Here is a 23,157-nt window from a genome sequence, read left to right as displayed (position 1 = left end):
AAAAAAAGACAATAAGTGTAGAATTCGTAGGAACTGTAATCCTCATACATTGCTGTTGGGACTATAAAATGGTGATGCCACTTTGAAAAACAGTCTGTCAGTTTCCAAAATGTTACACATTGGGTTTCCATCTGACCTAGCAATTCTACTCCTAGTGGTATATTCGGGAGAATAGAGAACACACCTACATACATACAACCTGCACTTGAATGTTCATCACAGCATTATTCATAACCACAGAAAGTGTAGAAATAACACAAATGTCTATCAGTTAACAGATGGATAAAATATAGTGTATATTCATACAGCAGAATATTTGGCAATTAAGAGAAATACTGATGTGTGGTACAGCATGGATCAACCTAGAAAGCCCATGTTAAGTAAAAGAGCCCAGTTACAAAAGACTATACAGTTTTAGGAGAATCAGTAGAGACCAAAAGGTTGGTGCTGCTTGGAGCTGTAGAGATTATGGGTGAGACTGAGAAGTAACTGACAGTGAGCATGGGATTTCTTTTTGAATTGATAAAAGTGTTTTCAAGTTGTGTGATGATTGCACACTTCTGTGAATCTAAGTAAAAGCATGAACATACAATTTAACTCAGTGAATTTCATGCTGTGCTTATTATATTTCACAAAGCTTTTATTTAAAAGAAACTAAAATATAAGTCAGAAAATCATGGATGCACTCCTATATTGCTCCTATCAATGACTTTGGACAGTTTGTTTATTTGTGGGATGTTGGACTGACACTTTCTTAAAGGAGACAGGTGGCGTTGGGATAGGGAAGCAGGACTTTGCTAGTGAGTATGGTGACCTGGAGGTCTCCCTTTACCAAGAGTCAGAGTTATGGGTGTGCAGCCTGGGCCATCACATCAGAACCTGGGCCATGCTCCCAAGGACCCACGATTGGTTAGATTCTCTGCTGTTGCCATGTAGACACTCTTTGTAAGTTTTGAACAAGGAACCTTGCATTTTAATTTTGCACTGAGCTCCACAAAATACATAACCCATTTGATCCCACAGATAGTGGGAAGACACTGGGGATCCTTTAATGTCCTACTGTGCACAGGGCGGCCCTTCACCGTGAATGATAACTCTGTCCAAAGTGCCCTGATGAGGAAAAACTGATTGCTAAGTAATGGTTGAACATGGAAAGGCTGCAATTTTTAACTAGGCTACTAGAACCTAATCTGAAATTTTCAAGAAGAGTGTGTTTTTCAGGAAAGTTGCTTTGATTTATTTCATGCACCTCAAAGAAGAATATGGAAGGTTTAAAGTGGCTGGGGGGCTAGCCCCTTATTTTGTTTCCTGAGACAAATAATATACCCTGTGTAAACCTTATATGCCTTCACCCATCTTCTCTTCTTTAACTGGCCTGTTGAAATTTAGATGATTATAGCCATATTTTATTTATGGTTATAAGCAGATTCATTAAAAAATTGCCAACTCGGTGGGCTCTGTAGCAAAAACAATTATGATTCCCAAGGAATTTCTGATGAATAATGAAATTTGAAGCTAAGCACTTTCTATATAATATTGCATTTAATTGTTCCATTTAGGTTGATTATGATTACCTCAACTTTACAGATGAGGAAACTGAATCTCAATAAGGTTAAGAGAGAAAGATTAGAAGGAAATTGTGTATTTATTTTTCTGACTTCTCAACTACTAATACATGAAATCCGAACTCCATAGGTGCTTATCTCCTTCATTGATTTTTCTCCCCAAACTTATTAGGTCTTATGGGAAAAATTACTGTTGGAATCCACTATTCTATGTTATTGTTTTACACTTATGCTATAAAGTAGTGTTGCACCAAGAATTACTATATTTCTAAGATGAGAATTTAATACTCTACATGAGACAAAATTACTGAATCAGGAGGTAAAAGATTCAATTTTTTTAGAGTCATAGAATGCTAGAGTGGAAAGAAATTTTAAAGCACTCCTGTGCCAACCCACTCATTTTATAGATTTTTGAGACCAAGATTTAGATAGATTTAATCTCATACCTTTATTCACATAATTGTTGTATGACATCAGTGACCAAGACAGGAATGTGATTTGTGGGTTCAAGTGAATTCTTGGTCCATTAGTCTTTCCAAACATCACCTCATCTCTCTCTCTGGTCAGTTTCATCTAAATGAAATTCAACAGCCCATTCAATGGTCCGAGAGATTTCTTCTTTAATAGAAATAACTTGCAAGGGCTGTAGACAGTCTGTGAACATCCTGTATGTGTGAGTCATAGGCTTTTGGAGCTTCTTTAATTCAACGTGGAGCTGTCTTGTTTGCAGAGATGTTTAGTTTACATAGGTTCCACTCCACACAGAACCCAGGGAGAAATCATTCTTAGTAAGTTAAAAGAACAGTTTACAGGCAATCACATGAGTTGAGAAACAAGAAGTTCCCTCACTGGGGCAATGTCTCCATATCAGGATAAAATAAAAAATGATGCATTTAGAGAGTTCAGAGGAGATGTTGTGCTTCTTGTTTCTGGAGTAATTTAGAATTGAGAAGCATGTGTGGCTTGTTGGTCTCTGATTTCAGGTGGATCCATCAAGACATAAGGATGAGCAATATCACAAACTAGTATGGATCATGGGGACTTCTGGGTTTCCTCCTTCTTTCTACAACTCTTCAATGATATTAAAATCAGGGAGTTAAGTGTCAGTTGTATTCTTTAAAAACAAAACAAAAGATACTCTGCAGAACACATCTTGGACCCTATGTTGGACTCTGATCATGTCCTTAACATGCTCAGCCTTAGAGCTCCCTCCTTAGACTACAGGAAGGAGCCTGAGATGAACTTTCCTTGGCCTGGTTCCTCTGAGTGAACTCAGCACATTTTTGACAGAGATAAAGGTTGGCTTTTTTGAGGCCTTCTTTAGGGAGACATAAATCTCTTGCTGCTTTGGAGTTGCAGACTGTTTATAAGCCAAAAACCTTTCCTCCCTTGAGTCTTACGGGGTCTCACAAAGATCACTGGACATGTCCACTAGTCTTGGGGTGGGGAAAGGGGCCAGTTACAGGGAATGGTCTTAATAACTGGTCAAAGGTCTCAGACTCTAGCTTTTTGTTTAATCCCTCTCTCTGTAATCGTTATAAAGACAAATTTTTTCATTCTTGATTTATTTTTCTATAAAATCAGATCCACATAAAATCTTGGGTCCTAGTCCATTGGGTCTCCCCCCCTCCTTCTATCTACTGTTTTTTTCTAATATTTCCTAATGTGCTGACCATCAGCCAGTCTTGCTTCTTATTACCTCTTGGGTGATATATCCATTTCATAAGCCCAGACAATACCTCTGCCTACCTGTTTTATTCGTAAATGTATATCTCATGACCTCTATTTATTGATCTCCAAATCTATATTTATTGAACTCTAGATCTGTATTACCAACTGATTATTAAATATTTTCTCCTGGATTTCAGGAATCCAAGTTAAACAACAATCATAATCATTCATCTACAAACATCTTCCTTCTGCATCTCCTTTCCTTTTTTTTTCCTTTTGAAAAACATTTTTTTATTTGTTAAAATTTTTAAAATTTTCTTTGGTTAATAACATGCCAATTGTGTCCAGTTCTGGCAAGTGAAATATCCTAAGTAAATACTCAGTTCCTCTCTCATCACATGCATAAGTAGGTCATTAAATATGCTTTTTGTGATACTTTTTATTAAGATATGAGCATATAGTTATAAATGTGCACAAATTATAAATGTGCAGTTTCATGAATGTTTACAAAGTCAACAGATAAGTAGTCAGTAAGCAAATTATTAGTGCTCTCAATCTCTGTAACCCCTCTCCTCATTATCCAAAAGTCTAGTTTACCTACTATTTACAGCAGTAGAATAATTGACCTGTTTTTGGACTTAATATAAATGGAATTATAATGGTGTGTGTATACTTTTTCTGTCTGAATTCTTGCTCCAAATTATATTCATGAAATTTATGCAAGTTGTTGTCTGTAGCAATACCTGTGCATTCTTATTGTTTAGGGTTTATATTGAATGAGTATATCACGGTTCGTTGATTCATTCTTCCATTGATGGGCCTTTGATTTGTATTTGTCTTTAGTTGAAGGCTATAGTAATTCTGGAGTGAACATTCTTGTATGTCTTTCCATGCACACATTTATGTTTCTTCTGGGCAAACACCCAAGAGTAGTTTTACTTGTGCATGTAATATATACATTTGTTCAGTTTGGGTAAGTATCCCTAGACGGTTTTTTAAAGAGGTTATACCAATTCACATTATCATCAGCAGAGGCAGAGTGTGTGGATTTTCCATTGCTCCACAGGCTCATCAATATTTGGCATTATGAGCCTTGGTCAGTTTAGCCATAATAGTTCATATGAAGTAGTATCTCACCAAGGTTCTAATTTTCATTTATCTCTATTAGCTGAAGTCAAAGTTTTCATACATTTCTTGACCTCTGTTGTGAAACAAATTTTCAATGTAAGTTCTTCTTTATTGAATTATTTATCACATTATTTGCAAATTTCAAGTTCTGTTCCAGATTATGGCTTGCAATTTTTCCCTCCCATGCTGTGGCTTACATTTCATTCCCTTGATGGTGTGTTTGGATGAACAGAAGTTCTTAATTTTAAAGTGGTTTAATTCATTATTGCTTCCTAATTGATGAGGGCTTTGAATGTTCTGTTTAGGAAATTTGACCATGTTTTATAAGATTTAAAGAAATTTTGGTACCCAGTACACCTCCAAAAGAGGGAAGGCTGCCAGGCAGGGCCACACAGGTTCTACACCACAGGGGGAGGGACAGGAGAAGAGCAAGGTAAAGCTGCAGGAGCAGCTTATGAAAGAAGCAGAATGGACTTAGGTTTTTCAGGTCTCCTGTGGGTTGACAAATCTGAATATACATAATTTCAAGGGTTCTGGGGTACAGGAACATTTCGATTGCTTGGCATCCTGGTGATGAGGGCAAGTACACATGGCTTTGTTGAGTAAGAATCCAGTCCGGGAAGTGCTTAATCAGCTACTCAGAAAGGAGAACTGACAGCTCTAGCCAGTGTCAAGACTGTGCTAAGAAAGTGCTTTTTCTTGAACACTGTTATAGACTACTAGAAAAATTACTATTTTACCTTCATATTTAGGGTCTATGATTCATCTGATGCTTTTTGGTGTAAACTGAGTTCAGGATTCATTATGCATATTAAGTTAATTTAGCACTACTTATTGAAAAATAATTCCCTTGGCAACCACAATTGATGTGTCCATTGACCTCTCTTTGTACCAGTGGTCATTGTATTAATTACTATAGCTTTTTAGGTACAGTTCTCTCTTCCTCTCCATTCCACTCCCCTTTCCTCTTCTCTGCTTCCTCTTCCTTCCTTTTTCTTTTCTCTCTCTTCCTCTTCCTCCTCCTTCATTGTTTTAAAAATTTCTATTCTTTGCTATTTTATCATAAATGTTATAGTCCATTTGTCAAACTCTCAAAATTTAAATTTAACCACTCAACACAGTGTTGATATTATTTTAACCCAGAAGTCATCTATTAGATCAATTAAAATGCAGAAGTGGAATAGTTGTTCCTTTATTTGTCCTTCTCTAAACTCTTCCTTTCTTCATGAATATTTGAATTTCTGACCTAAATCATTCTTTTTTCTTAAAGAACTCCTTAACATTTTCCACAGAATAGGCTTACTGGCAATGAAGTTTTTTTGGATTTGTTTGCCTGAGAAAGTCTTTCTTTTTTCTTCACTGTTGAAGGATAACTCCACAGAACATGGAAATCTACTGTAATTATTTTCTTCCACTTTCTTATTGCTGGCATAGTTTCTGATGAGAAGTTCTAGTTTCTCTAAAAGGGATTTTTTGATATACAACTATTAAAAGTTTCAGTTTGCTGTAGCTCCCAGACCCAGATACATAGAAGGCAAAACAAAAACAAAAAGCAAAACGGGGATCTCACCCTGTGAGTCATCCTGTGGGTACTGAGGTCCTCATCCAGTTCTCCTGTTGTCATCTCCTTTCAAAATCCTCTGGCAGGTGCTTCATTGTTTCACTCTTGAGATTTTTAGCTAACAGGTATGGGTGAAGTATACTTGTTCCATCTTGTTTGGGCCTTTTTAATATTGCATCTTTAGATTATGATTATCTATTATCTATTTATTATCTATTAAGTTCTTATTATCATCTGGAACTTGTTCTTTTTATTTTTTTTTTCCTTCCAGAGTTTAGGCAGGTACTCAACCCACTGGATCTACACCACAGACTCTACCTTTTACATGTTTATCTTTCAGAGACTGTGCCGTACCCCTGGGTTCTCAGTGTGTGCATTTATCAGGGCTTTGTTTAAAAGATTATCCTTTGCCTATAGAATCGCCTCAGCATCTTTGCAAAATGTCAAATTATATGTCTGTGGGTACTCTTCTGGACTTTCTATTTTGTTTCTTTGAGGTATGTTTCTGTCCTAAGGCCAATACCACACAGGCTTTAACTAATTTCTTTGGCTTTACATGGAGCTATAATTAGGTTATTTCTCCAAAATCGCTCAAGTTTTTCTAAGTTATGTTAGGCCCTTTATGTTTCTATACAGATTTTGAAATTTGTCAATTTCTAGAAGAAATTCCTGCTGAAATTTTGATTGGTTAATTTGACTATGATTGTATTACACTTATAGATAATTTTGGTAGTATTAAAATATTAATAATAGTGATTCTTTCAGTTTATGTACATGTCATATTTATTTATTTAGATTTCATTTATTTCTCTCAGCAATGTATTGAAGCTTTCAGTTTACCAATTAATCCTTTAATATTTCGTATTTTATGCTCTGAGTTCATTTTAATTTCTGTTTATTTTCTATATAAATTGAATGCATTTTTACCCCTGACTTTGTATCTTAACACCTCCGTAAACTGAGATTTTTTTGGTTCTAGTGGCTTTCTTTTTGTACACTTGTTATTTTTCTTATGAGCAATCATGAATTTCCCATGGAAGAGCACTTTTGACACTATCTTTTCAAGGTTATTGTCTTTTGTTTCTGTTTCTTCCCTTGTGCTGGTTAGAACCTCTGGCAAATGAATAGATGCTGTAAAGTAGCCATTCCTAGTCCTGTTCCTGATTTTAGGGAGTTTTGGGCTAAACATTCTGGTTTAGTCAACTTTTTTGCTGCTGTGACTTAAAGACCTGATAAGAACAAATAAGAGGAAAAGTTTATCTGGGGGCTCACTGTTTTAGAGGTCTCAACTGAGTTTCAGGATTCCATTCCTAGGGGCTCAGTGTGAGGCTGAATATCATGGCAGAAGAGTGTGGTGAAGGAAAGGGGCTCATGTAATGATCAGAAAACTGAAAGAGAAACTCCACTTGCCAGATACAAAATATATATTCCAAAGTCATGCCCCCAATGACCACCTCTTCCAGCCACACCCTACCTGCCTTCGGTTACCAGTTAATCCTATCAGGGGATTATTTGTCCTTTAAACCTTGTATTGTCTCACACATCAGCTTTTGGGAGACATCCACCTTAACACATTCATTTTTAAAATATACAGTTCCTTTCTAGCTGCCATTTTTTCTTGCATAAATTTTGATGTTCTGAATCTTTCAAGACATTTATCTCTTTTATCTTAGTTGTTGATAGTAACATAAATTTCTTCATGTTGCTTTCTTGTTATCTTTTATATTTCTATAGAATGTAAGAGTTTCACTCCTTTCATCCCTGATATTGGTAATTTCTCTCTTTTCTTATTCTTCCTAATTGAGCCTTGCTCGAGGCATACGGTTTTATTAATTTCTCCCTAACCCAACTTTTATCTCAGTTTTATTGAGTTTTGTTCTTTATTTCTCTGCTGCTTAATTTGTGTTTAATTTCCTCTTTTTCCTTTTTATTAGCTTTTAATAGTGAGAGCTGGAATCATTGATTTGGGACCATTTTTCTTTTCTAATATAGACTTTCAATGCTATCAGTTTTGCTCCAATGTCTAAGTTTCATCCTTCAAATTTTGATATTTTTGTTGAAAGTTCCAATTAGTTTAAAATATTTCCTAATTTACCTTTTTTTGTTTTGATTTACTTATGTCTATAGTTAATATTTGGTTTCTAAATATTTTTGGATTTTTCAGTTACTTTTTAGTCTTGACTTCTACTTTAATTTCCTTCTTTTTTGGCCAGAAAATATGCCTTTGTTTTCACTTTTTTAAACAGGGTCTTTCATAGAGTAAATGTTTTTCATTTTGATGAAGTCCAGTGTATCAAATTTTCCTTTTATGAATTTGAGTTTGGTGTCAAGTCTAAGAACTCAATTTCCCAAGCTCTGAATCACAAAGGTTTTCTCAGAAGCTCTTTTCTAGAAATTTTAGAGTTTTAAGATTTTACATTAAAGAACCTGATTGATTTTGTGTTTAATTAAAATTGTATAAAGTATGAAGTGTATTGAAGGTTTTTTTTAGGTTTTTTTTTCCCCCTTTTGTTTTTGTTTTTGGGCCAATGAATATCCTTTTGTCCAGCATGATTTATTTATTTATTTTTGTCCCAGATTCTTTTTTTTTATTGTGATATATTTATACATGTAAAATACTGTTTTATTTTATTTTTTTCTCCACATTTTTATTGGTGCATCATAATGGTACATAATGGTGGGATTTGTTATTACATATTTGTACATACATGCAATATAACTATATTATTTGACCAATATAGATGCCCCAACAATTCTCCCCTCCCTCTCCCTCTCTCTCCTCCTGGTCCTCTTCCTCTATTCTACTGATCTCACTTTGATTTTCATGAGATCCCTCCCCACCACCTTTCTTTTTTTTTCTTTTACTTGCTGCTTTTGACATACCAGCTTGATTTATTGTGAAGATTCTTATTCCAACATTGAATCATTTGCTCTTTTGTCACAAACTAATTGATTGTGTTTGTTTGGAACTTTAATTTCCATTGATCAGGGTACATGTCTCTCCACCAGTACCTTACCATCTTAATTACTACACTTATGTAATAAGCCCTAACATTGAGAAGAGTGATTCCTCCTACTTTATCCTTCCTTTCCTTTCCAATATAAACCCAAGAACAAATTTGTCTGTGTCTATAAAGAAACTTGTTGAGATTTTGGTTGGTACTTGATCAAACTCATATATCATTTTTATAAAGAATTGACATCCTTATTATACTGAGGCTTTTAATCTGTGAACATGGTGAATCTCTCCATGTTCTTAGATCTTTGAAAAATGACTTACACCAGAATTGTCTAATTTTAATCATAGAAATCCTATACATGCTTCATTAAATTTATGGCTAAGTGTTTCATATTCTGTGAGCAATTGTGAATGGTACTGCATTAACTTCATATTCCACTTACATATTGTCAGTGTATAGAAAAATGAAATTGTTACACGTTGATCTTGTATTTTGCCACCATATTCAATTCACCTATTAATTCTAGGAGTTCTTTTGTAGATTTTTTTTGAATACTTGGGTTTTTTCTAGGTAGATAATCATGGTTTCTTCTTTTTCAGTGTGTATTTCTTTTTATTATCTCTCTTCTTCCTCCTCCTTGTTTTCTTCTTCTCACTTACTGCTTTTTAAGACTTGTTAGTTTGTTAGCTGGAAAAGAAACATCTGTAATCTACAGCTAATTTTGCCCCACTCTTGAGCCGGTACCCTCCTGCCCCATGACTTACTAGATTTCCCTGTAGCTGGTAGGAACAGGAACTATTCCCTGTGTAGCTCTTCTCTGTGTGTGTCTGGGGATTATTCCTTCTGCTTCTTTCAGGTACTCCTCTTCAGTTCTCCTTGAGTCATGGAGTTGCCTCACAGCCCTCACTGGTACTCAGCTAAAGTACTCTCCTGGAGGAGTGCTCTGGAGCTTTCCAGAGCTTTTTTGATGCAGTTCTATTCTTTCTCAGCAACTTGTCTTTTTGAACTTTATCCACTTTTCCCTCCCTTTCGTTCCAGATTCAACTCAATTCAGAGACTCTGGGCTCTACCTTGGCAGTAAACTGGGGTCCTCCTGTACCTTGTTCGTTTCCCCACTCTTAGGGTACACAGTCATGTGGACTGTCTTGTGCTGCTCTCTGTCCATGGCTATTTCCTGAATTTTGTTCCAAGTTTGGTTGTTTCAGGTGGGTGGGTGGGGGGGTAATCTGATCCTATTATCCTCTCTTTGTTAGAATTGGAAGTACCATAAAACTCTACTTTGATTTAGTATCCTTTTGAAACTTGTTCACCCTTGATTATTCCATTTCAAATTCTATTATCTGCTTGTAACAAAAGAGATACATAGGCCACCATCCTAGTAAGGAACTCTTTAAGAATTTCCTGAATCCCTTGGCCCTGGTATTTGGGGGGACATTGCCTTTGGGGTCTAAATCTGCGTATTTCTCACACCAAGAAGAATCTGCATGTGTGGAAGAAGTCAAGGTTTAAAAAGACTCGGATATACTCTGCTAAGTATAGAAATGAGAGCAATGGGTTGGTAGGCATAGTAGGAAGAAAGTGGCACTAATATTGTAAAGGTGATTTTTATTAATGTTCTAATAAGATATGGCTCTGTTCTTGAATTGTGTATCAGTTGTAGGGTGCTGCATAGGTCTCTTGCCTTCAAATGCATAGAATGGTTTCCTTAATGTGTAGATTAGAATGGGGACAATGATTATCTGAAAGAAAATAAATTAACATTTTATGAGAACTGAAAGTAAGAATTTCATGAAAATTACTTTAGTGTGCTTAAAATGTTTTTTCCCCCATTACCAACTTCCTTTACACCCCTTTTAATATGGGAATGCACTTCCATGGCCCTAGTCTTTATTTACCCACCTTTTTATAATCTTCAACTTTTCTCCTTTTACATTTCTCTGAAATATTTTCAGCAAGTCAAATTACCTCAATGTGAGCCACAGTTTGATTTTAACATGTTTCTAGGCCTATAAAACAAACGTTTATGACAAATGTAATACTGATCTGATTTAACATTCCAGAATAGGGGAGGAGAACTATACTCCTTATACCATTGTTTCCTTGTAAGACCCTGTTTAAAGACTAACATGGAAACTTTTGCTCTTCTTAACATAACTCATGTCCTCTTTTTCCCATTACTTCACATCCTCCAACATGCCCACAACTTCAAGGTGAGTGCACCCCTGCTGATTCTGTTCTGTAGCAGTGGTGAAGGTGTTGTATTGTGTTCTCTTCCTCCTCATTTAATTATATTCTTTTGAAGAGGAGACAAATAAAACCAACACATTCCTATCTTGAACTGGCTCCAAATAGAATATCTGTACTTGGAAGTAAGTCTTGGTGCTCTCTTAATGAAAACCATGCAGGGAAATAGAGGCAGCTCTTGGGCTGACATTGCATTTGAATTAAAATCTGGCATCTTGACACCATTGACAAGTCTGACAGCTGGAGCAGCAATCACCTCATCACGTCTCTCAGTTGTGTCTCTCCTGGCTTTTGGCATCCTTCCTGCCTAAATTTTTATCAGATGAGCACTTTTCCTTGGCAAGTACTTTAAATACCTTCAACTTGTTTTATCTCTGAACTATAGCCCTTTGCCCTCCAATGTCATTTCTCACGTGTATGACTGGAGGGTATTCGGAACAAATTATTTAAGAATGCAGCTTTGGAGAGCAATTTCTTTTGGCCTTCTCCTCTCTCCAACCTCTCCCAAAATATCAGCGTTTTCCTCCCGAAGAGACCTCTGTGGACATTTATTCATTTCATAGAAGCTACTTAATGGTCTTGCAAATTGGAACAGTTATTGTGAGTTTGGGCTGTGACACTCAGAGCTGATTCTGTCTGTGCTCAGTCTTCAGTATTGTATTCTTTGGCTTTGTTTCATTCACAACAATCAAAGACTTAGGGTTGTGACCAGCATTAGCAAGCCTCAAAAGGCCTCTCATAAATCCCAGCCAAATACTGTGTTTGGAGGTTTCTCAAGATTAATGGCATCCTTCAGCTCTCTGAGGCTTTGCTGAGATCTGAGAGAAAGTAGTGTTCAGTGGACTTCGGCATTTCCATTTGCAGTTGAAAACCAAAGCTGGAGCTGGAGGGTCATCTACAAGCATCAAGAGACGGGGTATGTGCCTGTTCCATGCACCACCTGTTAATGTGATAAGCCCCCCTTGCCAGGCACGAAAAGCCCTTTAGAGCTGGCTCTAGTCCTTCCCTGTAGGAATTCTCATGTCAGCCTAGTTAACTTTTTGGTCCTCCAACACACTTAGAACATTTCTTATTTAATGTTTTGAGGGCTGAACAGAATGCATTGCAATAATGCAGCTCTTTGAAAAGTTTTTGTTTAAAAATTGTTTAGTAAAATGAAAGACAATGCTAAAAGAAAAAAAAACTATAAAATCTTTTCCCCAGGTCACAGTCTGCCCTTGTTTTCTAGCATCTTCCTCAGTGCTTACAGCTAAAATGGGTCCTCCTTTGCTTCTTAGTCCTTCCTTAGTCAGGGCAGATAGAGACTCTTTGGTTCCTCTGTGGATTAAAAAAAAAAAAAAGTTAACATATAACCAAGTCATTTTTCCCCTAAACTATTAATAAGACTTAGAAGTTGATGCTGAAAAATCTATGTGCTCTGGGGAAGAGAAAATAAAACAATAGTGTCTGTAGTATTGGTGACCACTGTCACAATCATCATGAGTAGAGCATTTACTATGCATCAAGCACGATTCTTTAAAAAGAACCACTTCATTGAGTGTGATTCATGAACAAAAACATTCACCCATTTCATGTGTATCAGTTCCATCCTTTTCAGTATATTTGCAGAGTGGTGCAGCTCTGAATATTTCAGAATATTTCTCTCACCCCCCTAAGAAACCTCCTATAAATTAGCAATCCCTCTCGATCTCCCTCTACCCCAACTCCTGTCAATTACTAATCTGCTTTCTCTATGTATGTATGTTTGCCTATTCTGAACATTTTGTATAAACGGAACAACGGAGTGGCCAGCTTCTTTTACTTAGCATGACGTTTTCGGCATTCATCCATGTTGCAGCATGTGTCGTTAATTTAACTTCTTTCTTTTTAGAGCTGAATAATAGTCCATTACACAGATATGCTACATTTTCTTAATATATTCATCAGTTGGTGAGCATTTGGGTTTTACTAGATACCAGGTACTGTGCTTTCATTCTAACCTTTCATTATGAATTAGTTTTAAAAGATTAAAAAATTAGTACAAAGATTTCTCACACATCCTTCTCCCAGATTCCCCAAATGTTAACATCTTATTCAACCACAGTACAATTATTAAACATTGGTATAATGCTGTTCCATTTAAAAACCTTATTCAAATCTCTCCCTTTATTACACTAATATTCTTTTCCTTGTACAGGATCCAATCCAGGATCATACGTTTCATTTAATTATCCTTTCCTTTTAGTCTCTTTTAGTCTGAAACAGTTCCGATTCATTCTTTTGTCTTTAACTCTTTGGCATTTTGGGAGTTACTGATCAGCTATTTGAGGGAGTATCCCTCAGTTGGATTTCTAGATGTTCCTGCATGGGTAAATTCAGGAGCTACATATCTGTCAAGAATAGCATATTGTGTACCCAGTATCTCATGTGAGCAGGCATGTGGTATCCATTGGTCCCGTTACTGTTGATACTAATTTTGTTCATTTGGTTAAGGTGGTATCTGTCAGGTTTCTGAACAGGTACTGTTTTCCCCTTGTGTTTGATATCTTGTGATATTACTTTGAGACTATATAAGTATCCTGTTTCATATTAGAATTTCATCCCTAATTTTAGCATTCATTTGATACTTACCAGAAACATTATTACTATGGTGTTCACCAAATGGTGATTTTCTACTTCTATCATTTCTTCACATTTATTTGTTAAAATTTTACTATAAGGAAGAGTTTACCCTGCTGTCCTAGACATTTATTTACACATTTGTTTAACATTTATTTATAACATTGTATTCTCGTGGCCATTTTATTCTATGAGTTATAATATATGACTATCATTATTTATTTGGTTGATTGAACTGCTTAAGATTTACCCTTTGGGAGATACTTCTATTTGAGCCCTCCCCCCCACCGTGTGTGTGTGTGTGTGTGTGTGTGTGTGTGTGTGTGTGTGTATACACATACATATATATATGTACATATACATATATATATTTAGAATCTGTTATTTATTATGCTAGTTGTTATTTTTTTTCTAGGTTTATCTTATGCTTTCTTTCTTTTTTTTTCCTTTTGCCTTGGGGAGTCAATTCTCCAAGGAAACCTGATAATTCTAACTGGAGAAAGATGTCTAGAAACCACGAGCTGGATACTATTCCTAACACTAATATTATTTCATTTACTTTGAGTTGGATATAATCTGCAACCCCAATTTTTGTAGTAAAACCTCTAGAAGCTAAGAGGTTAAACCATCAAATATCATACAAATGAAGGTGATATAACTGCTATTTCAACCTTGTTTTTTTAACTCCAACATCCATACTTAAATTTAATTATACTCTGGTGTCTCTAAGTCTTCTTATTCTTATCTTCAAATGAATCTGATTTGCCTCTTAGGGTTGTGACATGTGAATATAAGGACACATGGGAAATTGTCTAACCCAGAATTTGGTCTGTAGTGGATACTCAAATACTAGATACTGAGGTTATTGACTAAGTATTTTTAAGCACTTACTTTGTTCTTAGCACTGAGTTAGAAAATATACAGATTTAAAAGATTCAGAAGATATAGCCCCAGCCACATAGGAACTTGTAATCGAAAATATAATACAGGAAATTCCATTTGAATGTTACCAATGCCACGAATTATTTTTGAAATTTTGGATGTATGATCTAAGATTTTAGGCAATGGATATCTCAGTTAGGTAGAAGATGATGTATTTGAGCTGAGCTGTCAAAGATGAGGAGATTTAAAGTGCTACAGAAGAACATGGAAGATTGAGGGCCTAGCATAGATGATATCATTCAGGACCAGACCACCTATTTATATAATCATAAAAAATTAGAGGAAGAGAAAAAAAATGCTTTTCATATGTAAATCATTCTTTATATAAGATAATAGTCTCCTGTTAGAAGAGAAATTCCATCCTACGAGATATCCAAGAAACGTCGTCAATGCTGTACTTGGTTCTATAGCATATTGGTCTGATCAATTTTGTAACATATTCTTTTGGTAGCAATTGACGAATGTATTCTGAAGGGTACAAATACTCTTAGACATCATTAGAGTTAGGCTAGTTATGAGCTGAGGACAATAAGCCTTCTAGAATTCTTCCTCTAAATGTTATCTTTGGGGAAAATAAATACTTTGAAGTAGTTTCCATCTTATCTGGAGTCTGAGAGCTACTCAGGCCTTGTTTCAGAGTGTTGTTAGATTACAAAAAGGAAACAGTGTTATACATAGTACTTCTGTATAGGAGGGAGAGTGGATCAGAACAAGGCCTGGTATGTAATGGATTGCCTGCCTGGTGTTATCTACAGGGGAGACTCAAATCCTGACTCAGGACTCCATAGAATGAGTGTGCCCCTTCCCCTCTTCCCCCTCTGATTACATTCTCATTGGTCTACATATACCAGGAATGAAAACCATGCAGGACATCTGATTGTTCTCCCACACCAGGCCATGGCACATCACGAATCTCTATCACTCCTTCCCTTTAAGCCCAAACAACATGCCACAGTCCTTTTCAAGATAGGACTTTGGAGAATCCCAGTCAAATGAATTTGCTGTTGTGGAGATGAGTGATAAAAGATAAGAGAACAGGTGTGTCTCTACTGAAAAGAAGCAGAGATCACTGACCACATTTTGTAATCTTTGTTTCTAAATCATTTTCCAACATTTTTTTTTTTGGGAAATTATATTTACACAGGGATTTTCAGGCAACGTGGAAGGGCTGGCTGGCTGGGCATATTAACACACAAAAGACATGAAGGCTCCCAACTTATTAAAATATGTAATGGGATGATAAATGTAACCACTACAAAATGATGACTTTGCTTAATTTTGTGTAATGAGAGTCAACTTCTTCCCTGACTGGTGCTGAATAAGGATTTGCAAATTTGACTGGAACACATTGAGGCTGCCTGAATAAAGGGGAGAATTCCCTAACCCATCTCATTCCAGGGGGTGATTCCTTTTGGCCTGCTGGTAGGTACGACATCCAGGTCACTGCCAGGGCAAGGCAGACCCACTTAAGCCACAAGGAGTGATATTGAAAGTGTGTGTGGGTTGGGGTGGGGAAGTGTTGAGCCTGGGTTATCTCAAGTTCAGCCTCCAGGCTGAGTGCTAAGCAGGGTTCTAAAGGAGAGCTCTGAGCTGACATTAAGTTCAACATTTCCACCCAGGATGTAAAAGGAGCCAAGTAGCCTGGTGTCTAGAATCCCTTGATGTTTACAAGTGTCAAGTACAAACTTGTGGTATATCTTTTTCAGAAAGCTGTTGCTGAAATCATTTTCTTCCCCATCAGAAGAGTGAAAATGCACCATGGTGATTGGAATCTTTTAACTAATAACTGCCATTTTCAGAAAATCACAGAGAGGGCTGATCTTACACGTAGACAGAATCAATGTTATGGGAAGAGCACATAAGTGTGGAAGGACCACATTCCAGTTCTAGGACTGCCATGAAATTGCGGTGTGGCCAGGTCACCTGAGCATGTCCCTAATATCTCTGGGATTCATATTTTACTTGTACAGTGGGGAAAAATGGTAATATAATTGTATAGTTCCTTTTGATTCTGAAAATCTGTTGCACAAGTGGTTGTTTCATGATCATTCTCTTTTTTAGTGGGGGGGTACTGAGGATTTTAATCCAGGAGAGCTTTACCACTAAGCTACATCCTCAGCCCTTTTTATTTTGAGACAGGTTCTCACTAAGTTGCTTAGGGCCTCACTAAGTTGCTGAGGCTGGCCTGGAACCTGTGATCCTCCTGCCTCAGCCTCCCAAGTTGCTGGGATTACAGACCTGTGCTACCATGCCCTGCTGCCTCATGGTCATTCTGGAGATGAGGTTTTTCAGAGCCTCAAATGAGATTATGCACCAAAGCTTTAGGTGATTATTGCCAAAGCTTTAGCCACCACCCTATCTGTGAGACAAAGCCTCCATTGATTTAGCTTTTCATAACCTATGGGCTCTACCTGTCCAGTCTTCTTCAGGTTGAACTCTGTGAAGTTCTGGACTTTAACTACTGAACTCAATTCTTCTTTGAAGACCAAGTTACAAAGTATATATAATCAGAACTACTCTTGATAAGTCCAGAATGGGGAGTCTACAACCTTGTCCCTGTTGTGGGGCATTTGAAATCTTCATATTTGCTATTTATCTTATGGTGACCCCAAAGAGAACAAGATGAATAGCCCCTCCCCCGCCCCCACCATATATACCATTATTGGTTCAGAGTCAAAACTAACAATGCTATATGTGCACCAAGAGAGTATGGAAGCACATATTACTTAAATCATAACACTTGCTGGAGAGAAGCTGTTGTATCAGGTTTGAGTGGGGAAGGGACAAGTGGTTAGGGTTTTCATTGTGATGAAGGGAGGGCTGGCATGAGGATTCAGGTGCAGGCTGGGATTTCTGGGGTTTGAACTTAATGGCCAGTTCCAGGGGATGGAATAGTTGGGATTTTATTTTATTTTTTAATTGCTTTGCCCAGATGTGAGATAAAAGGGAGGGGTGGATAGAGTCTGAAATCTGTCAGCAGACAGATAATGAAGTCATATGATTTTACGTATTAGAAAATCTTAAGGAATCCACTAAAAGCCTATTAGAACTAATAAACGAGTTGGCAAGATTACAGGGCACAAGATCAATATACAAAAAACCAATTGTCTTTCCATATACTTGCAATGAACAATCCAAAAATGATATTAAGAAAATAAATTGATTCACAATAGTGCATAAATTTATAAAGTAAGTAGTAATGGATTTAACAGGATAAATGAAAAATATTACTGAAACATTAAGAAAACATAAAAAATAGACATCCCACATTCATGGATTGTAAGACAATGTTATTAGAATGATAATATTTCTCAAATTGATCTACAGATTTAACACAATCATCAAAATCTCAACTAGCTTTTTTTTTTTTTTACTTTTGTAGAAATTTACAGGTGACTTTAAAATTCATATGGAAATGTAAGAGATCTTGTGTAGCAAGAAGAATCTTGCAAAAGAGGATAAGCTTATACACACATACTTCCAAATCTGAAAATTTACTTGCCAAACTACAGTAATGAAGAAAGTTTCACACTCCTGGAAGATAATCATATAGAGCAATGTAATATAATTGGAAATCCAGAGAATTTAAGAATCAATTGATTTTCTAACAAGGATTCTAAGATATATCAATAGGAGAAACAGAAGTCTATTTAAGAGATGATGTTTGGGCAGTACACATGCACATACAATAGAAAAAAGTCTGACTCCTTTCTTACACTATGCACAGAAATTAAGTCAAAGTGATCATAGACCTAAATCTAAGGACTAAAGGTACAAAACTCTTAGAAGATAGCATAGGAGTAAGTCTTCATGACCTTTGTTTAAGTAAAACCATCCGAGCCATGACACCAAAATAAAAGCCCCTGCTCCACACACAGACAAATGCATATAGCAATGTCATTATTAAGGTGAAGAACAGTAGAAACAATGACTCTTTCCTTGTATACCAGGTCTTAATTTCTGTAAGCCTGTTTTAATCTACATTAGAACATATTTAACTGTTTTGACTGGATGTTGGAGAGAGAAATCCTTTTTTGGTCCCACAGGATTCCATTTTTTTCAAGCAGACTTCAAATGTCCAACATTAAATTTTATTTAAATGCATTAGTTGTTGAGTCAGATGTCCCTGTAACCTATGAGCTATGTTAAGGTCATGCTCACTAAGACCATGGAGAATTTAGACAGGGGAGTATTTCCAAGTTGAGGTGAGGCATGCACATTGTCCTCTATTTTCCTGAGAATATGGGGTGCCTTTAAATCCCTGGAACTGGGATTCGAGCTCCTGTATCTGTGAGGGCCACAGAGGCTTCACATCTCCTTAGCATATGTTATAGTTAGTTTAGAAAAGTTTAGAGTTCACAAACCAATTGCGTTCTCCTTATTTTTCTATCAATATTTTTAGAGTAAAATTTAGATTTCTAATTGGCTTAAATATTGGGTCTCTGTTTTCTTTTTTTGTTGTTGTTGTTTCATTTCTTTTTCTTTTTTTGTACTAGGGATTGAACTCAGGGACACTTGACCACTGACCAATATCCCCAATCCTTTTTTTGTATTTTATTTAGAGACAGGGTCTCACTGAGTTGCTGAACACCTTGCTTTTGCTGAAGCTGGCTTTAAACTCACGATCCTCCTGCCTAAACCTCCAGAGCTGCTGGGGTTGCGTCTCTATTTTAATTCTTCCTAGCCCCTCACTTTTATTTATTTATTTAAAAATTGGTGGGTTGCGAATATATTTTCAGTGGATCTTCTCTACTCAGACTGACGTTATTTTCCTCCAGAGAGTAACAATTCAGTATCATCAAGGTAGGGAATTAGCCCTTTGTCATGTTGAAGAACCACATCACTCCAGGGAACACAATGTCTTTCTTTGTCAACTTTGCAGTGTGCTGATAGGGTGATGATGTTCTCTGGTCTTTTAAGAAAAGCAGGGATAGTGTATTCAAGAACATTTTTCATAAAAGTATTTTCTGAGGTGCATGATGTCCTTTTCCTATAATACTGAGGATTGGGTTTGTTTTGGTGATGTAGGATTGGGCGCATCTACTGTTTCAAGGAGTTCAGACCTCAGCAAGCCATGTGTGGACTGTTGTTTTTAGGACTGCCATCCATATGGGTCCTGGGTGGGGATCAACATCTCATAGAATAGGGTCAATGCCTGGTTGAGGCGCAACCAATGGTCCCAGGGTAAGAATTACCACTGCTTCTCTCTCATAAATCACCGTTGATGCTAGAACTTAGATGTGCAATTCGATCTGAGACTCAAATAAAGGTCCAGGAAGATACATATGACCTGGGATTAAGGAAGCACCCCGATCCTGCACTGTTGCAGGATCAGCTATATCTGCAAGAGAGGCACAATAAAACACAGAAAATGCCACTCAAATTGCACATGCCCCTGCAGAATTCAAAAATGCATATTGCCAGCAGACCAAAAGGGAAAGTTCCCCAGGTGGAGGTCATCAATAGACCCTCCTATTCATGGGCTCAATTGTTTTGTTTGCTCAGCAGAAGGGTGGAATCAATCACCCCCTCCCCAAATCAGTCCCAATGTCAAGACTCATGATACCACACATGCATCCAGAGGGCAGGAAAACATACATTACTCAATTATGAGACTCCACAGAGAGCAGGGCAGGCATCCAAGCCAGTGAGTGAAGGAGGAGCAAATGGCTTTTGTTCTTATTGTGATTAGAAGGTGGTGCTGAGGAGGAGGTTCCCCATGTGCAAATGAGGTGATTTGTATGTGAGGTGATTTGAATTTCCTCACTGGTGCCAAGGAAGGGAGCGCCCTGTCTTACCAGCTTTCCCAGAGGTGGGGCAAAGAGGAATGTGAAGTAGTGGGTCCTAAAAGCTGTCAGTGGTCAAATATCAAAACCGGAATTAGATACCTTACCTTATTATACAACTGCAAATAGCGTACAGTAACCACACTGCTACACACATCTTAGTGGGAATCTGTGATAAGTGTGCTTTCTAGAAAACTAGAAAGAAAGAGCTTTTGTTTAGGTATAGGTATGTAATGGTCACTTCCTTGACCTGCCCAAGAATAGTAAAGTTCTTGTCTATGAGACTTCTCATGAATGGAAGTATATACATATATTGTTGTAATACACCGTTCTGGATGGTTATTTAAACTTCGGAATCTTGACAAGCCTGTATAGATGAAGCTTTTTTTGTGGAGACAAGATAATTGAGCCCATGGGTAGGAGGGGGTAGTGATGACTTCTGTCCAGTGATGACCTCACCCTGGGAATCTTCTTTTCTGTCTTGTGGCTTGCTAGCAGGCTCTGCCGCCTGCTGGTAGGTATGTATTTTTGAATCCTGCAGGTGTGTGTGCAGTTTGTGCTGCATTTGCTATTTTGCTGAGTCTCTTTTGCAGATATAGACAACCAAACTTTCAATATTGACAGTCAGGGGCAGGAGTACAGGAGTGGGGCACCACTTTAAGTAGTCCCAGGTCATACGTTTCAGCCTCCTGGACCTATCTGTGTTTCTCAGAGGCATAAGATTTCAAATGCCTTGCAAAGATTTGTTCCAATGTACTGAATATTCTTCCTAGTGACTGAGAACTAAGAAATACTGTTCTGTGTTGGACTGTACCAGTCCTATTCTCTGTGGCTACCCTACTTCTGATAGAATTTTTATCTTTGTTATTAAAAGTGGGGATTCAATATAATCTTGAAATTTGGGAGTATGTGGCAGTATTCTTGCAACTCTGTAGTCCACCTGAACTTAACTCTGAAGCATCTCTGAATATCTTCAGCTATAATTTTAGAAAATAAATTTAAAGGCCAAACAGTAGTATATCTATGAAAAATAATTTTGGAAACTTTCATTAATTAAATGTGATGATTTGAGATAAATTTAACCTTTAATTTAGTGATTTGTTTCCCACCAACTTAAGTATGCAAGTTATTTTTGAAAATAATAGATGCATATTTGAAAGCATGGCCAATTATATACCCACAACATGAATTCTGTGAAGTATACCTTATTTCTAGATAAGAAATTATTACTAACACATTTCGGGTAATCTAGAAAAGATAGAAATCACTGAAGAGGGAATGCTTTAGAAAAACACCGAGCTCAAATCAGAGAAAAGATGTTTACTCTAAATCAAGAGATTGAATTATAGAGATAAAGCCTTGGATCCAGCAGAAGATGTGGAATGTAAACCAAAAACTTCTTTATTCAGTCTAGATTGTTGAAGTTTAATCCTGTGATCTCAGGCCTTGAGCACAGGTACTTTCTGGAAGAAAGCTTCACAAATTTAGGCTGTCAAGATTTTCATAGGTTGAAAAAGGCAGATATAAGCTCACATCTAGATATTACCATACACTCAAGGACATCTCACTTAAAAGTGAATGAAAGAAATAGGGCTAAACTCTCAATAACATCTAACATTAGGGTGATCACAGTTGAAATATGAAACAAATTTATATGAAATGATCAAAGACGTAAAGATGGGAAAAACATGTAAAGGAAAAGACAGGAAAAGAATTACATCATAGACCAAGCAAGATCTATGATAAAAGCTCCATCTAAGCAAAATTATTGAAACTGCAGAGCACTAAAGACAAGAAGAAGATTTTACAAGTAGCTAGAGAGAAAATTAAATTCCCTACAAAGAAATGGCAATTACTGTGAAGGCAGAAGGCAGATTTCTCAGCATGAGAATGGAAAAATGAGGTACTAGAATTTTATTATCAGAGTTCTGAGAAAAAGAATTGCATTAGAAGCCAAACTATTTTTCAATGATGTGTGCAAAGTTAAAAAAAAAATACTGGTATGGATAAAATGGAAAGAATTCAGAGCTTCTTTTAGCTCTGAAGTATGTACCTGAGAAAAAAATGGGAGGAAACTATAAATTGATTTAAAGGAATGATGAACAAAATAATTGGCAAACATATATCTAAATAGTTGATTTCTTCATGAAAAACAAATGGGACAAAACTGAACTAAATCACTGTCAACCCTATTATCTAAGTCAGGATGTTGGATTTATGTATGTATGCATATATATGCTGTAGTACTGGGGATTGAACCCAGGGCATTATGCATAGTAAGCAAACACTCTACCTCTGAGCTACTTCCACAGCTCTAATAGTGAATTTTTAAAGTCATTAAGAATTACATGTTATAACAAAAAATCACCAAAAAAAAAAAAAAGTCTATCAATTCCAAACCAGCAAAGAGAAAATAGTGGGGGGCGGGGGGGGGGGGAGGAGATTTTTTTTTTTTAATCAAGAAAGGATAAAAAAAAACTTTAGAAGTAAAACAAATATAAATTTCAAATTAGAATGCTAAGAACATATCTAACTGGATCAATAGTTGCAACCTCATAATTGGACTAAACTTGGAAGTAAATTACTGAAATTGTCTTGTTGGAGGGAAACTTAAATGAACCCAACCATATACTATTTATAATATATACACAAAATGTAAGGACACAGCAGCTTAGGGTGTACCAGGCAATGGCATCCAAACA

At 36.6% G+C, this 23,157-nt stretch overlaps 1 protein-coding gene and 1 non-coding gene across 15 annotated transcripts in view; one reads left to right on the top strand and one right to left on the bottom strand.

The window, feature by feature from the left end:
* Lrmda (leucine rich melanocyte differentiation associated) overlaps positions 1-23,157 on the top strand; it is a 994,383-nt gene that overhangs the window by 931,006 nt on the left and 40,220 nt on the right. The window lies entirely within an intron of this gene.
* Trnas-acu (transfer RNA serine (anticodon ACU)) lies at positions 22,692-22,768 on the bottom strand. Its single transcript has one exon. It is a non-coding gene; the product is annotated as a tRNA-Ser (tRNA).

Source organism: Ictidomys tridecemlineatus, chromosome 1 (assembly GCF_052094955.1).
Source record: "Ictidomys tridecemlineatus isolate mIctTri1 chromosome 1, mIctTri1.hap1, whole genome shotgun sequence".
Lineage (NCBI taxonomy): Eukaryota > Metazoa > Chordata > Mammalia > Rodentia > Sciuridae > Ictidomys > Ictidomys tridecemlineatus.
The sequence above is the reverse complement of the archived record's forward strand: the minus strand, read 5'-3'. Positions and strand labels throughout refer to the sequence as shown.